General features: G+C 31.1%; 1 pseudogene; it reads left to right on the top strand.

The window, feature by feature from the left end:
• Nucleotides 1-1,879: 1,879 nt before the first annotated feature.
• On the top strand, nt 1,880-2,454 carry LOC144239314 (large ribosomal subunit protein uL6 pseudogene; annotated as a pseudogene).
• The last annotated feature ends 9,096 nt before the right edge of the window (nt 2,455-11,550 follow it).

Here is an 11,550-nt window from a genome sequence, read left to right on the forward strand (position 1 = left end):
AAAGCTCCCATCTGCATGCATATTCATACAGATATTAGGAGTCACTGCATATTATGATGCATGTTGCATTTTTTTAGTGTAGCATATGTGTTGTCTTCAGTGTGTTATGACTTTTATTCCTTGAGTTAATATATTTCAGATATGTTGTTCTGATTTGGGTTTATTGATCATTTTGATTTCATATAAATGTTGAATCTTTAAATATTTTATTAAATTGTCACCAACATGATTTGATTTTTTTAAAGGAAAATACATGGACTTAATTTTGACTGTGATCTGCTTAAATTTATTTTAAAAATCAGTAAAAAAGAATCCTGGTACATTTCCTGTGGTGATTTTCATAATTAAAGATCAACCGATACTTTTATAATAATAGTAAGATTTGACAGCATATACAATAATTATTTATAATTCTATAAAATTCCAAAATCATGCTAATAAAATAATCCTCTTGAAGTTCATATATCCAATCTTTTTAAATTAATTTTTTATTTACTTTTAATATTTTTAATGTTATTTATTTATTTATTTATTTATTTAATGTTTCATTTATTTCTGAGAGAGAGAGAAAGATACAGTGTGAGCAGGGGAGGGTCAGAGAGANTCTGAAATATCTGAAATATCTTTGAAAGAGCACTGCAATTACAATCCCAGCTGTGTAGGGGCACCTGGGTGGCTCAACAGGTTAAGTGTCCAACTTTAGCTCGGGTCATAATCTCACAGTTCGTGAGTTTGAGCTCCACACTGAGCTCTGTGCTGACAGCTCAGTTTTTGTGTCTCCCTCTCTCTCTACCCCTCCCCTGATTGCGTTCTGATTCCCTCTCTCTCTCAAATATAAATAAACATTAAAAATGTTTTTAAATAATAAAAACAACAATTCCAAGCTGTGTAGGACTTTGCAGGTTGCTTTTCTTTCTGTATTAACTTTTTTATTTGCTTTTAAACTTTTATTTTGGAAATAATTACATACTTGAGGAAGTTGTAAAGATAATACAGAGGGGACTTTTACTCTTCACCCAGTTTCCTCCAATGGTTGCATATTACATAATTATAATACAGAAATTTGACATTGGAACAATGTATGTGTATAATTCCATGTCATTTTGTCACAAATGTAGATTTGTGTAATCAACAGGACAATTTAGACACAGGACTATTCCGTGCCCCAATAATCTCCCTATTGGTACTTTTTAAATAATCAAACCTGCACCCCATTGACCATTTCTAACAGCTGGCAAGACCTAATATATTTTTCATCTCTATAATTTTGTCATTTCAATAATAATATATATATAGAATTATACCTTGTGCAACTAATTTTTTCAACTCTTTGCAATTCATCTGCTTTGTTGCATGTTATTGACAAATAATCACTTATTATTTATTGGTAGTATTTCACGGTATGGATATACAACAGTTATTTTTAACTCCTCACCTACAGAGAGACATTTTGACATTTCCACTTTTTGGCTACTGCAAAAAAACTGGTATAAACAATTACGTACAAGTAGGTTTTCATTTCTCTGAGATAAAAATGTAGAAGGCCATTTGGTAAATGCATATGGGTCATATGGTAACTGCATGTTTAGGTTTAAAGAAATTGTCAAAATATTTTCTAGAGTAGTTGTACCACCTGTGATGCGTAAGATCTAGTTTATCTGCATCTCAGTGCCATTTAATATTGCCACTGTTTCATTTTATTCTGTTAGCTGTTCTAATAGGTTTGTAGTGATGTCTCAACATTGCCTTAATTCATGTTAAACAAATGCTAATGGTGGCTAATGATGTTGAAAAACTTATTATGTGTTTATTAGATATGCACATAAACTTATCAATGAAATATTCCTTCATGTTGCTCTTTGCCACATCTACTGTGAGAATGAAGACCATTCTCAGCAATCAGATTGCTGACATTCCAGAAAATGTCGACATCATTCTGAAGGGATGCACTTTTATTGTGAATGGCCCCAGAGGAACCCTGAAAAGGGACTTCAATCACATCAATGTAGAACTCAGTCTCCTTTGAAAGAAACAGAAGAGGCTCCAAGGTGACAAATGGTGGGAGATGGAAAACAAGTAGCTACTGTTCATACTATCTGTAGTCACATACAGAACACAGTCAAGGGCATTACATTGTACTTTTGTTACAAGATGAGGTCTGTGTATGCTCACTTCCCTATCAAAGTTGTTATTTAGGAGAATGGTTCTCTTTTTGGAATCCAAAATTTCTTGGGTGAAAAATACATTTGCAGCATTCAGATGAAGCCAGGTGTTGCTTGTTCAGTATCTCAAGCCCAGAAAGATGAATTAATTCTTGAAGGAAATGACATTGAACTTGTATCAAACTCAGCTGCTTTGATTCAGCAAGCCACAACAGCTAAAAACTAGGATGTAGAGAATTTTTGGAAAATCTATGTTTCTGAAAAGGGAACAGTTCATCAGGCTGATGAATAGATCTAAGTTGTCCAGCTACAGAAACAGCAAGATCCAGGATAACTTTTCAGATTTATCTGTGATATTTTAAAGATATACTAATCTGTATTGATTGGGGCTTTTTTTTAAAACCAATAGTCCTTTCCAACTATTTGGCAAGTAAAACATTCAGAAGTAAATTGTAGTGTGTTAAGAAGAGTAACAGAAGGAATAGGAGTCTTTCTAGGAAAACTTCATAGGAGAGACAATAAATAAATATTCCTTCATGTCTCTTGCACATTTTCTACTTGGACTGTTTGATTTTTGTACTGTTGGATTTTGAGAGTTATTAATATATATTTGTATATGTATATGTTATACATATACATATGTTATACATATACAAATATATCAGTATATATCAGTCATATGTATATATAGTTTTATATATATCATATAGCATATAGCATATAAACATAAATAATATATGTTTTCTTTTGTTGCTTATGTGGTTTACACTTGTTTTTTCCCAGGCTATAACTTGTGTTTTAATCTCTTTGAGTTTTCTGCACAGTAAAATTTTTATTTTGATGAAGTACTATTTGTCAATTATTTTTTTACAGATTGTGCTTTTATCATGTTATGTATAAAAACTCTTCACCAAGTCTTAGATCATCAACTTTTACTATTTTATCATTTGGAATTTTTTACTGACTTTTCCTGGTTTTGAAGTCAGATTAATACTGGATTTACAGATTCAATAAGCAAAGAGGTTTTTGGTTTTTTTTTCTTTTCTATTTTCTAGAAGAAACTATATAGAATTGGTTTTTAATTCCTTTTAAGATATTTGGTAGAATTCTCCAGTGAATCACCAAAGCCAGACTTTTCTTTTTAGGGAGTCCTAAAAATTATGGTTTCTATGTCTTAATAATTTTAAGTCTATAAAATTATCTATTTCATGTTGGATGAATTGTGTTAGTTGCATTTTTCAATGAATTGGTCTATTTCATCTAAATTGTTGAACTTGGATATGTAGAGATACTATCATTCCCTTATTATCCTTTTGATATCTGTGTAGTCAGTAGTGTCTTTGTCATTGTTTGTTTCCTCTCTCATTCTGTTTTTTTGTTTTGTTTTGTTTTGATTTTTTTCTGATCAGACTTCCTAAAGGCTTATCACTCTTATTGATCTTTTCGAAGAGCTTTTCCTCTAGGTGTGTGTGTGTGTGTGTGTGTGTTTTAAAATCTTTATTTATTTATAGGGACTTTCATAGATCATCCTGTAATGCCATCCTAGCAACAACGCTCTGTGTGACTGATGAATACCTCTAATGCCATCCACAATTATTATCCAGTGTAACACATCCCACTAGATGTATTATACTACATTCTACATCATAATAATGAAGGTCTATATTTTTCTTAATAATTTTGTCATATTTTTAAGTCATAGTAAAAACATTATATCAATAAATGATACTTTTTCACAAAGCAGAAAACATGATAAAAACCAATTTGTATACAAATTTCTCAGTATATTTAACTAATGTTTTGATTTATAAAATTATAAGTTTCTTTCAGCTATTTGCTGCCCTTTTTTGTAAAGATCTCAAGTATTTCTGATGACTAGTAATTCTAACAGTTTCTACCTTATGTTCTTTTAAATATATGTTGAGGGTATAATATTGTGCAGCATATCATTTTTAAGATTACCATTAATAATTATAGTGATTACAATGATTTGAAACTTAGTTACACAGAATTGCAATTGAGACTGAGTTTAAATGAGAAAAATATTAATGTTATAAAATTAACCTATTTCATTTTCTGTGACAATAAAATATGGATCTTTTAAAACATGTATTCATTTATATATTCATTTATTCTCTGTGCTTTTGTTTCAAAAAAAACTTAACCCATTTAATTCCTTTTTTTAGAAAACAAATTAAATACAGGCTGGCAACTTTATGTGCTGTTTTGTTGTTATGTGATTTCAAACCATTGAGTCATAAACTCTTGAAAAACTGTGCCTATAATAGAATGCTGCCAGCAAGATCTGCTATATTTAAGCTTTAAATAATAACAATGATAAAGTTAAATAATAGGTTGCATGTGCATCTTGAGTTTAAAAGAATGCTTAACTTTCAGCTTTAGATGATGAACATTTCCTTCATTCTCAATGAGCTGGATTAATAAGAAATCTTCTAGCAATCACATTGTAAGACCTTTGGATTTTTACCTATGTGTTGAAAGCTTTAAGTTTCACAATAAATAATTGCATATATAGCTAGTAAGTCATAAACTTACTGAGTGATAAGTCAGTGATGCTGTTTCTAAAAAAAAAAAAAGCTCAAAAGCTCAAAAGCTCGTTTGTTTTCTTTCTAGAAAAGACATTTTCATTATTAAATTTCTGTGACAATTTAAAACACCAGTACATTGTAAGTTTCAAACCACAAAGTGGAATAGGAAGATAAAGCAGCTAGCTAATTCAATCACAAGACTTTTCCCATTGAGATCTGTTTAAGATTCTATATTTTTTCCATTTTAACTGAGTGTGAGAAATTTTCTAGAGCTATTTGCATTATAATAGAAGTCTGGATAAATGCTTAATTCTCTGCTTAGTTCGTAGTTGGAGAGAGAAGCTTGAGGACCATAAGTAAGGCCACTAACTAAAACCTATGACCAGCTGTGACTTACAAGGACACTGCTAGGAACCACAGATACACTTTAACTGGGGAAATTGGACTTGTAGGTGGCTTTGCCAAATGGAGTGAGGCAAATATTGTGTATTATAGATCATGCAAATTCTACTGATTTTATGATAAATATCCAGCATTAGGATTAACTCAACAAAACTCAAGAAAATACAATTTAAAAAAGATAAATAAGATCCATGTTAAGCATCACTCTTTACAAAGTAAATTATCTATCAAAATTGCTAAATGCAATATGTACACAGTCTTTTTTATTTCTATATACTAGCAGTACACTAGAAATTAAGATAAAAATTACTATTAATAATAGCATCAACATATAAAATCATTAGGGTTAAATCTGACAAAGTATCTTCAAATTTTATGGGTTAATATCAAAAGATTGATGAAGATTTTAATAAATACAGGGCTGTACTGGATCATGTATTGAGTAGAATCAATTTTCTTAAGATGCTAGTTTTCCACAAATTATTCAGTCAAAAATGCAATCCCACTCATAGTATGGTTCTTTCATATCTATTTAGCTTCACATTCATCTCCACGATGTACTTGTATTTTAGCCACACTGACTTTCATTCAGTCCTGTAAAATTGCCATGATTCTAACACTTGGGCTTTTTTTCACTCCTGTATGTCTTATCCTTGCCTGATAACTTGTAATCCTTAAGATCTCTACTAAAGTGTAATTTCCTCATTGTAGCTTTTGCTACACCTTCATGCTATTCATGCATTCTCTTACAGACTTTCATGAAATTCTGCATACTTTCTTCATTCCACTTCTAATTCTTTTTATTTTACATATAAGTTAACATTCCTCTCTTCCTCTAGACTGTAAGTTTTATTAAACAAAGACATTTTTTGGCCCTTTTATTCTCATATAGTGCATAGTCTGCTCTAAGGATTCCAAAATTATTAGCTGAATTAAGAATTGAGTAGATTAAACTTGCCTTCTATTGCAGATATACGTATGCACATATACACAAACAAAAAATGTACGCACATGTATACATACATAAATACACCAACATGGGATCTGATGTAAAGTCTGCCTTATATCTGTACCAATGTAACAAATTGAGGTGTCTGGTAGAAACCTGTCTTCTACAGTTGCAGTGTTACAAGCGAAGGTTTTGTTTTATATCCTTTATTATGACATTTTTACCAACCTAGATAAAATTAGAAAATAACATGGAATAAGAATAAATTATTTTGAAATATGTATTAACTATGCAAAGAAAATACTTCATACAAGATCTATCAGTGTACTCCTTTGGCAGAATTTGTATGTTTTTGCTGGCCTCACTAATGACACTTAAATGTGAATCCATTAGAGTTTGGAATGGGGATAGTGTCCATCCTCCCTGATAAACTGTTTTATGTGACAAGAATAAGAATTCTTTGTGAATCCAAGGAACTTTAGAAGCTCTTATAATCTGAGCTAACTACCTGTTTGTTTGTTTTATTTTGTTTACTAATTTAAAAGTCTTAAAATGACAAATTTAGTAAGGGGGTTAGTTTCCATAGAAACAACTCCCAAGAGTTATTCTTTTTGTGTCTTCTTTTCTTCCTCTTGCTACTACTCATCTTCCTCTAACACTATTATTTTTTTCTTTCTTATACCTTTCCTTATTACTTTTATCCTTTATTTCTGTCTCTTACACACTTTAATTTCAATAGTCTTTTCAATATTAAGGTTCTGTGAAGAAGATTCCAACCATTTAACAAAATTTAGGGAATAAAACTCTTGTGTTGGACTTAAATCATCAATAAGTTATGGTGAGGCTTGTTATAGAGTTTCAGGCAAAAATTTTAAAACTGTCTGTAGTAAACAAAAGACATTCTAAAAAATTATCTTAATATTTCAGTTACCAGCTTTTTAAGCTTCACTAACAAGTCTTTAAAACGTTTATTAAATGTCTTTCTCAGTCTATCGATCAGTGCTGTTTCCCTTGTTGATTAATCTGGACAGGCTTTAAAAAGCTCTTTGAAGAAAAAATGACTCTGGGGACAAAATGAGCTTGATTCACAAGTTGATACTGTTGGAGGATGTAAAAACAGTCTTTAAGTTAGGATACTGCTTGTGAAGATTCAGTGATGATTTGAGATATGGTTCTAAACCAATTGTGTTTTTAAATAATGGTTATTTCAGTAATGCATGTATGATACTTGGAACAGGATGAATACAATATCTCACATTCATTATATTGGAACTTGTGACTTGATGTTTTTATTTGATTTAATTCTCAAGTGTTCTAAAATTCACAACACAAAAAAAAATATGAGCAATCATTTCAATTGCTCTCACTTGTTGCATCTGACCCCAATAATGCAAGCAGATTAATCAATCATTCAGTTTCCCTATTTAGACAAACACTGATTTTATTTTTATTTTTTGTCTTATAGTATCTTGCAAAGATTTGTTTGCAAAATTAAGAAACAACAAAATAAATATCAACATTGTGCTTTATGTTAGGTTTTGTTCTACATTCTTTGCATATATCACTTCATTTACTCATCATAGAAAACTCAGTAGATGTTCACCAATATTTCTCCATCTGAAAGTTAATACAACAAAGACAAACAATGTACTGGTTATTGCCAAAAGTCACACAAACTGAAAGTGGCAGATCAAGGAGTCATATCAAACAATTTGAATCTATTAAGCTTGGATTCTCTTAAGTGCAACAGTATAATGCCTCTCCCCAAAATGTTACTTATCTCTGATGTTAAACATCTATTAGGAATAAATGGAAACTTTTCCAATTAATATTTTCAGTTATACTTTTAAGAGAAAAATAATGGTGAATATGTATTGATACATAAAAATTCCCCTGAATATTAAGAATAGGCTAATCCTTCCTTTACTGAAGCTGAAAATATCTTTCTTCAGTGTCTCATCAAACTTGAGATTTTTAAGAATTTAAAAAGTAGATAATGTCTTTGCTGATAATTGTACCTGGTTCAGAAGAAAACAGACTTATGCTTTCTGGTCATGGTCTCATAACATCACACTTTTCCGTATTGTCTACTAACCCATCAACTTTTTATTACTAAAATTCACTGAATGGAACAACTAATATTCATTTCCTCTCAACATTTTCCTATTCCTTTAATGATCCACCTTGACATCTATTTATTTTTACTGCTTCAATTCAGTGTTAATGACTTTTACAGGTATATTTGTTAATTTGACATTCTATACATCAAACTTACTTTTACATACAGAGCAAAACTGAAATTTTTGAAACTGAAAACAAAACAAATGTAAAAGACAGCTCAAAGAGAATAGCATTCTCTCATAATGCCTTTAGTATGAACTCAATTGAGATGCCCCCTAATGTACTTCCATATCATTCAGTTTGGTAAGACATCAGTTCTTATCTCTTCTGTCATAGTTACTAGGTTCTAATAAGAGTTTTGGTTTACCATAGAGTAAATATTTGTAACAAAATGAGAACTGCCATCATAATTCACAGGTCATGTGTAAATTATTTACACTGAATTTAGGTAATAATAAAAGAAAACAATATATAGGGCACCTGGGTGGCTCAGTCGGTTGGGCGGCCGACTTAAGCTCAGGTCATGATCTGACGGTTCGTGGGTTCCAGCCCCTCGTCGGGCTCTGTGCTGACAGTTAGCTCAGAGCCTGGAGCCTGTTTCAGATTCTGTGTCTCCCTCTCTCTCTAACCCTCCCCTTCTCACGCTGTCTCTCTCTCAGAAATAAATAAAAACTGTTTAAAAAACTTTTAAAAAAAGAAAACCATATATGAGAACTAGAGATGAAGATATAGCCACTCATTTACTCATTCATTAATCATTTTTTTCAAATAAGCATACAAGTTCAGAACTTTTGACTACTTCTAGTTCGATTTTTGGTTTCTTATTGTTGACTTTTAAGTATTTTGTATATTTTATATACAAGTGTTTTTATCAGATAATGTGAGATTGATCATTTTCTAACTTCTGAACTTTGTAGATATAAATAGTAAGAGAAAAAAAGAGTGAGTGAGAGAGAAAAGGAGTGAGTGAGTGAAAGAGGGAGAGAGGAGCAAACACAAATAATTAAAATACAGATCAAAAACACTAAAATTGGGGCACTAACTGACTCAGTTGGTGGAGCTTGTGAGTCTTGATCTTGGAGTCATGAGTTCAAGTCCCATGTTGGGCATATAGATTACTTAGAATAATAAAACAAAATAAAAACAGACTTTTAAGAGGCGCCTGGGTGGCTGACTTTGGCTCAGGTCATGATCTCACGATTCTCGGTTCAAGCCCCGCGTTGAGCTCTGGGCTGACAGCCAGCTCAGAGCCTGGAGCCTATTTCAGATTCTGTGTCTCCCCCTCTCTCTGAACCTCCCCTGCTCATGCTCTCTCTCTCTCTCTCTCTCTCTCAGAATAAATAAAAAAATAAAAAAGATTAAAAAAACAGACTTTTAAGTTAAAATATATTTTCAAAATAATAAATATAAAATATATAAACTTATATGAAATAGATATATTAATAGAAATGCAAAAGTTCACAAAATCGCATAAAATGAAACATAAATTTATAGATATTAAGAAACTGATGTGAAATTCTGGAGTTTTTCTCTCTAAAAAAACTAGCCCCTAATTATTCTTTTGATTAAATTCTATAAACCTTCAAGTAGTAGTTAATTTCCACCTCATATTTTTTTCCAAAATGTAAAAAAAAAAGAAAGTTATTCAGATAATTTTATGAGGGAAGAGTAATGTTACATCTAAAACCAGGTATGAGTTATAAAAGAAGAGATGAGCATAATGTAATTTAATTTATAAATTATAAACTTATCAAATATGAATGAAATATTAGTGAATCAGATCCTATTAACTTAAATAATTGCACAATCAAATAAATTTTAGTTATTATTAGGGACTGAACTGTGTTCCTTCACAATTCATATGTTTGAAGTGATGGTATTCGTAGATAGGGCCTTTATGGAGGTAGTTAAGATTGAATGACATCATAAGGGTGAAGCCCTAATCCCTTAAAACTGCTGTCCTTATAATAGGAGGAAGAGACATCAAAGAGCTCTCTTTAAGCATAGGCACAGATGAAGGGCCACATGAGGATACAGTGAGAAAATGGTTCTGCAAGCCAGGAAGAGAAGTATCATCACAAGTTACATTTGCTGGCACCTTTGATAATAGACTTTTAGTGCCCAGAACTATAAGAAAATAAATGTCTGCTGTTTAAGACACCCAGTCTGTATTTTCTCACACAGTCTGAGCTGACTAATGCAGCTTGGAATGCAAGAATGGGTCAAAGCTATAAAATATACACAAATAAATCCCCATATTAATAGAAAAAAAGGATAACATGATAAATCAATAAAGAATAAAAAGTTTCTGAAGATTAATAACTTATTTATGATAACAAATAATAGGCAACTAGGAATAACGGATATTTCCTTAATATGTTAGAAGTTATATACCATAAACTTCTGACAAAGGTCCCCTTAGTGGAGGAGAAAGATAATGTCTTTAAGTTTGGGAAACAGACAGGATACTCACTATCACTGCCCCTGGCTAAGAGAGGAAGGGATGACTTAGCCAGTACATGAAGTCAAAAATAAAACCAACAATACACAAAACAAAACAAAATACAGCCATAAGAATTATATGAATCAGAATGAAAAAGGTAAAACTCTCCTTTTGGGCAGGTGACATCATCATTTATTTTGAAAAGCCACCAGCATCAGCAAATTATTAAAATAAATATTTTAATTTTTAATCTAACTCGGGAAGGTTGAGAAATACCAGAATATAAAAGTCAGTATCATTTCTCTAATAGTAAGTAAACACAGTTCATGGAGTGATCAATACCATGCAGTGGTATTTAAAATATTTAAAAATAAAAAAACCATTCATGATAGTATAATCATTATGAAATATCTAGGAATTTTCTAGTAATAAATGCACAAGAAGTTTACAGTAAGAAATTTAAAAAGGGAAGTAATATAAAACATATTATGATAAATATGTAGATATTAAATGTTCTGAGTCAAAATGATTTCATATTAGATACATACCTGTTGTCTCCCAATTAACATATTAAGAATCAAATTAATAAAACAGGTTGGGTTTTTGTATGGAAATAAAAATTTTAAAAATTAATATGAAAGAAAAAGTTTGTATCTTACAATACAGCCTACAACATTCAATGAAACACTCATAATTCTTTCAAGATAACCTCCCCATGTTGAACATGTTTAGAATGAGACCTTTCAGACTCTTAGAAATCCTCTAGCATTTAACAAGGGGTGCAAGTTACCAGTTTAAATTTTTCAAAGATCCCATCCTAAGTTCTTCTAGATGCATGCCTAATATGATCTTTGGTGCCAAATCTGTTTCATTTTGAGAATCATTTCCTAGCTGGTAAGACTGAATGAGAAACACTTTTATTTT

Source organism: Crocuta crocuta, unplaced genomic scaffold (assembly GCF_008692635.1).
Source record: "Crocuta crocuta isolate KB4526 unplaced genomic scaffold, BGI_CrCroc_1.0 scaffold16, whole genome shotgun sequence".
NCBI classification, from domain to species: Eukaryota; Metazoa; Chordata; class Mammalia; order Carnivora; family Hyaenidae; genus Crocuta; species Crocuta crocuta.